Source organism: Tursiops truncatus, chromosome 19 (assembly GCF_011762595.2).
Source record: "Tursiops truncatus isolate mTurTru1 chromosome 19, mTurTru1.mat.Y, whole genome shotgun sequence".
Lineage (NCBI taxonomy): Eukaryota > Metazoa > Chordata > Mammalia > Artiodactyla > Delphinidae > Tursiops > Tursiops truncatus.
The window spans coordinates 38576621-38583643 of NC_047052.1; positions in this window are offsets into that span (position 1 = coordinate 38576621).

Sequence of the window (7023 nt, forward strand, 5' to 3'; positions counted from 1 at the left end):
CAGTCTTGAATATGACTATGGTCACACTGACAATGGCTTTGGCAGGGCTCACTCTGTCTGTTTCCCTGATCACATCAGCTTTTAATCTCCACTACTTGCCAGCTGAATTCTCCGTTATTAAAAAAAAGAAAATTCCCTTTAGCATAAATTACCCCACAGGGTGATCCAATCATGTTTGAGCAAATTTGGTGAATGTTTGAGATTTGTTCTGACACTAGGGAGCTTCTCCCAGCTGTCTCTTTCCCTGATTCTCTCTGGAAAGGAGAGGAAGACCTGGGTTCTTGGCTGCACCAGTCTGGAGTTGTGTTTCCATCTTGCTGAGCTGAAAGGGAGAAGGGAGGGAGAGTCTTGCTCAAATACCACAGACTCTTGCTGTTCTTACTGGGTTTTAGTAGATTTTCATGAGTAAATGTTTCTTCATTTGCGATATACCCTATGGATCATTTCCAGAGAATTAAAATGCTTGGTTTTGTTTTTTATAATTTTTACCAGTTTCATGGGGGAGCAAGCCACATGCTATCATGACAAAAGTATATCTCAAATAAGGGTACCTTCTTAACCTCATCTACAAAATTCCTATGGCTAGTATCATACTGAATGCTTCCTCCCTAAGATTAGGAACAAGGCAAGGATGTCATTTCTCACTACTCCTATGCAACCTCATAATAGTAGTCCTATCCAGTGCAATAAGACATGAAAAATGTATAAAAATCATACAGATTAAAGAGGGAGAAAAAATTCTACTTGTATAATGCAATTATCTATGTAGAAAACCTCAGAGAATTTACAAATAAGCTTATAGCACAAATAAGTGGTTTTAGCAAGGTTGCAGGATACAAGGTCAATATGCAAAAAGCAATTGTATTTATATATATTAGCAATGTAGAATTGGAATTCAAAATTTACAAAACAGTACATTTACCATAGTACAAAAAATGAAATACTTAGGTATAAATCAAACAAAATCTGTATAGGATCTGTATGCTAAAAATTATAAGGCACTAAGGAAATCAACAATGACCTAAATAAATGGAAAATATCCATGATCTTTGATTGGAAGGTTCAATGTTGTTAAGATGTTAATTCTCCCCAAGTTGACCTAGAGATTAACTGTAATCCTATTCAAAATTCCAGCAGGCTGTTTTGTAGATATTGACAAGCTACTTCTAAAATTTATATAGAGGGCTTCCCTGGTGGCGCAGTGGTTGAGAGTCCACCTGCCGATGCAGAGGACACGGGTTTGTGCCCTGGTCCGGGAAGATCCCACATGCCACAGAGTGGCTGGGCCCGTGGGCCATGGCCACTGAGCCTGCACATCTGGAGCCTGTGTTCCGCAATGGGAGAGGCCACAACAGTGAGAGGTCCACATACTGCAAAAAAAATAATAATAATAAAATAAAATTTATATAGAAAGTCAAAGGAATTAGAAAAGCCAAAATAATTTGGAAAAGAACAAAGTTGGAACTCATACTACCTGAGTTTTTTTTTTTTTTTTTTTTTGTGGTACTTGGGCCTCTCACTGTTGTGGCCTCTCCCATTGCGGAGCACAGGCTCCGGACGCGCAGGCTCAGCGGCCATGGCTCACGGGCCCAGCTGCTCCGAGGCATGTGGGATCCTCCTGGACCAGGGCACGAACCCGTGTCCCCTGCATCGGCAGGTGGACTCTCAACCACTGCGCCACCAGGGAAGCCCCATACTACCTGATTTTGAGACTTAATATAATGCTACCATAATCAAAACAACATGGTATTGGTAAAATAATAGTCACATGGATCAGTAGGATAGAGTAGAGAGTCCAGAAATAGATTTACAAAAATGGCTTTGACAAAGTCACAAAGAAAATCCAATGGACAAAGGATAATCTTTTAGGAAATGTAAAATGTGAAACCATAAAACTCTTATAGGAAAACATAGGAGGATGTATTTGCAATCTTGAAATAGGCAAAGAGTTTAGATATGACACTGAAAGTATAATCCATAAAAGAAAAGATAAATTGGACTTTATCAAATTAAAGACTGTTGTTCTGGAAAAGATACCTTTAAGAGAATGAAAACACAAAACAAAGGCTGGGAGAAGTATCTAAAAATCACATTTGTGATAAAGGGTCATATCCAGCATATATAAATAACTTTTAAATTTCAACTGTAAGACAATAAATAATCCAATTTTTTAAATGAGCAAAATATCTAAATAGATACTTCACCAAGGAAGATATATGGAAGGCAATTAAGCATATGTAAAGATTCCCAATATCATTAGTCATTAGGAAAATGCAAATTTGAATTACAATGAGATATCACTACTCTCCTGCTGGAATGGCTAAGATAAAAAAGCCTGAGAATATCAAGTGCTGACATGGATACAGAGGAATTGACACTCTAATACATTGCTCATGGGACTGCCAAATGTTACAACCAATGTGGAAACCAGTTTGGAAGTTTCCTGTAAAGTCAACCATAACCAGCAGCCCAGCTCCTGTGTAAACCGTACACAATTTTTTATAGTAGCTTTACCTATAATAGCCCAAAGTGGAAACAACACCGATAATTTTCAAATGGTGAATAGATAACTGCCATACTTCCATGCAATGGAACACTACTCAGCAAGAAAAAAGAACAAATTACCAAAAATACAAAACATGGATGACTCTTAAATGCATAAGCCAGAATCCAAAAATTCCATAGTGTGTGATAGCATTTACATGACACTTTGGAAAAGGCAAAACAATATGGTGGGGTCATGAGTAGGGCTTGGAGGATGAAACAAGATATGAGGGAAATTTAAAAATGGAATACAAATTATAACTAATGAATCTAACTGTATTACAAATGGATGACATAAGCACACTGAAGGGAGTGAAAAAGGAGGAAAAAACTAACATAAGTTACTTTGTAAAATATTCAATATTTTGCTGGATAGTGTAAAGATAAAGACAAAAAGAACTGTATACAAATCCTATATTTTAATTAGTAATTTTTTTTTCTTGTGGTAATATGTGTAGCAATTCTGGAACTACTTTCTGTGTATAGAAGAATTGAACAAATAAGTTCTATATTTAGATATATAGATATCTTGCCTATATTTTAGATAATGAGAGCCAGATATCTTACTGCTGGAAAAAGAAAGGGGAAAGACTAGAAGATCAGAATCAAAGGATATATATACATACACACACACATGCACTCACACATATCTATACATACAGATAGATAGATACACACATAATACAAATATGTGTGTATGCGTGAGGAAGTATACATCAAGTATTTCCAAGTTCTGTTTGCTGAGAAGCAATGACACCATAGCAACAATGGGTACACACAATGCCCCAAACTTGGTTTCTAAGTACCATTCTTCAATAAAAGGAACCAGAACTTCTTTAGAAGTGATTGATTTTAAGGTAGGGGCAGGGACAATGCAAGATGAGCCTGAAGCATCTTCTAGTGCCAGAAGGAAATTGCTTAGGAAAGAATGGGGCATGTTGAAAGGGCACATGAGCCAAGCTGAAAGAGCTCCCAATAGCCAAATTGGAAAAATTTGAGCAAAAAATAAATAGCTGGTAATAGTATTGAGTTATAGCCCAATAAAATACATATCTATGGGTCTATATTTGGTATAAATAAACTATTGAATAAACACATAAATGGGATGGGGAGTACATCTCTTCCTTACAGAAGAATCCCAATTCTTCTTTGAAACATAGAAGGAATGAGGGAAGTTAAAAGTCATGTTAGAACAACACAGCAATAATTGTTGCAGGCAAGATCCAATGATGGATGCTAAAATTAATGGGCAGAAGTTTGAGCAGATACAGAATATTTGCATGATCTCAGCTTACTAGTGGAGAATCCTGGTAGACACCATCTATACAAAGTGATAAAGATTAACGTCACTGGGGAAAAAAGACATATTGACATCATGCAACCTCAGATATGATGTATCAAGACGGGCACATTGTTTCTGTCACATTCTTGCCATAAATACATAATCATAATCAAATCAGGAGAAACAGCAAACAAACCCAAATTAAGGAAAGTCTAAAATATAATTTACCAGTACTCTTCAAAGTGTCAAGGTCATGAAAGACAAGGGAAGAGACTAAGGAGACATAACGACTAAATGCAACGTATGGTTCTAGTTTGCTCAGTTTGGATAATTTTACTGTGGCTGTACAAGACGTTAACATTAGGAAGCTGATTGGAGGGTACACAGGAACTCTCTGTACTAGTTTTGCAACTCTTCTGTGAGTGTGAGATTATTTCAAAATAAAAAACTAAAAATACAACGAAAAATAGGAGAGAGAGAGATGTGAGGACACAGGAACAAAGACATGTAGTGGTTTGGGGACTTTATCTCATAAAGAACTATGGGTAGTGTTACTGGCACATGGAGTTTACCAGAAGCAAGTAGATAAGAGACTACTACATTTTGAGTGAGTTATATTACGAAAAGAATTGTCAGCCTGGACTACTAAAAGGACTCTGACTGTTGGAGACTTAAAGTTACACTTAGGCTCCCACCCTTTGTGGTGGAAAGTGGCTGGACAAATGGTTCAGTCTTAAGGAGGCTGTATTCTCCAAGACACACTTCAGATAAGGCCAAAGAAGAACCATCTAGATGACATAGCCGGGGTTGGGGAGTTACTGTCATGGAGCAAAATCAGACCCTAATCAGAGTAAAAAGTTTCCGGGTTTGGGACTAGCTCTAGACAAGTATCTGCTGGGGACTCTCTTTCCTCTCCTTTCTGAATGGGAGGGTTTACTGTGGTTGTCCAGCTCCTGGTGACCTCTGTATTCTGGGCACGTGTTGGAGAGGCAGGGGTGGTCAAGGCCCTTGCCTTTTAGTTATATTTCTGGAGTAAGAGGGACCTTACCAACCTGAGGATGGAAAGTGTAGTACGTGAGAGAAGGAGAGTGAAACAGAATATTTAATGACTCGAAGGGCAGTCTTTGGTAGCCCTCAGAGCTTACATTTGCATATCTGCTTTTCCTCCTTCCAGACACACAGTATGATTGTACTTCTCACTCCCCCGAAGTGAGGAATGGCCACATGACTTGCTTTGGCCAAAGAAAATGAGCAGAGTGGCATTGTTGTTTCCTAGTGGAAGTATTTAATTAGCAGTGTGTGGCTCTCCAGAGCTCTCCTCCCTGCCAGGGTGACCTGGTGTTCCAGAAAGTAGCAGCTTCCTCAGCCTGGATTGCAGAGTAAGGATAACACAGAGAAGAGCCCTTGCTGACCTGACTGACATGTAATTAGCACGAAAAGCAAACATGTGTTGTTCTAAGTCTTTGAGATCAAGGGTCATTTGTTACCATAGCCTAACCTGGCCTATCCTGACAGAACCCACTGGATAAAGCAGGAGTGGATGGCAGGCAGGGAAACCACATCTGGATGTGTCATCTGGTTCCATTAGCCAGGTGGCCATAGCTCAGGTTCTTCAATGGCCATTTCCCCTTGCCAAGCTGGGTGAGGCTTGGTGAAAAGCCCAGGAGAAGAGCGATCCAGGCCTGGGTTTGTGGAATGTTGGCCAGGCCTTTTCTTCCACCACCATTTTATTTTTGAATTCATCCTCCTGGGGTTGCGTGAATGGCTATAACGCTTCCCACTCTGTCAGGAAAAGGAAAGGGCTACAGAAAATCTTTTAAACATGGGGCTGGTCCAGGAGCTGGACGGTGATGTTCATAGCCATGGGGGTCACTCTGCCTTCACATATTGTGTTTGTTGAGTAGCTCTGGACTTGGAACCCAGAGACCTGGTTCTAGGTCTCACTGTTCACAAACTCACTAAGAATAGACTAATGGCTGCTCTTGGGGCCTCAGTCTCCCCAAATGAATTGAGGAATTGGGGTAGATGGAAATACGTTCAAATAAGTTTTTTGTTCGAGGAATTCTTTCCCCACAAATAACATAAAACAGAGCGGCTCAGAATGCACTTTCCACTACCTCTTCCTGCCCCCCAAAGAGCAGTTGCCTTGTATTTTCTCCAAGGAACCCCTAAAGCTCCTGGGAACACAGTTTGGAAAGCCCTGAGGGCTCTTCTAGCTCATATAGGCTGTGACTTTTCAGGATGGCGGGAACGTATTGTGCCTGTCAAATCTCAGGCACCCTGAACTGGCGAGGTGCTGTTTGGCTGGAGGTCTGCTGGCCTCTCAGCCCAGAACCCTCAGCACCCAGTGCTTTGCTTGCACCAGACAGAAATGCTCTCCTTAAGCTGGTCAGAAAGATCAAAAGAGACTCAGAAAGATAATAATTTTCCCTTGGTAAATTCAGGTTTTCATGCCCTATGTGTTAATATCCGGACCCCTGGTGTGCTCCCAGCCATATACCCTGTATTTTGGGAAGAGCTGGCACAGCATTTTGGAGTCAGACTACTCTGAGTTCAAATTCCTCAATCTGCTGTGACCTTGGAGAAAAAAGTTACTTAAATCCTATCTGCTTCAGTGTTCTTATCTGTAAAGTGGGGTTCCTATAATCATAGAAACCGGTCCATAGAACTTTGAGCGATAAATGAGTTCTTGCATGGGAAGACCTGAGCTGGGCGCCTGGCCAGGAGAACACATCTGTGATCAGCATCGTGTCATTATCCTCACACTTGACCAGATGGGGTCATTTCACAGTCTTGTGTGAACATCTTTCCTCCACAAGGCATCTCTGAACAACCTGTTCCCAATCACACACACCTCCCCCGACCAGCCCCATCCCTGAGCCTCAAAGTTCCCCTCACAGAAAAGAAAAACGGTGCTGCCCTGAATAGATTTGGCTAACTTGGTGATCTCCAAGGTGTTACACCCACCAGGACCAACAATTTCCCACCATGGCCTCATTCAGCAACTTGCTGATTATAGTAGGTTACAACCCACTAGCAGTGTTCATGAAATTCTAACACAAGTAGTTCAAAAATGAAAAATATAATACGAACACTACCCAAAACAGCAGCAAGTACTTGTTTTAACCCCCCTGTGGTCCACATATCAATCAACAATCAATGGGTCTGCTTTAGTCCCTGCACTTGATCATTACTTG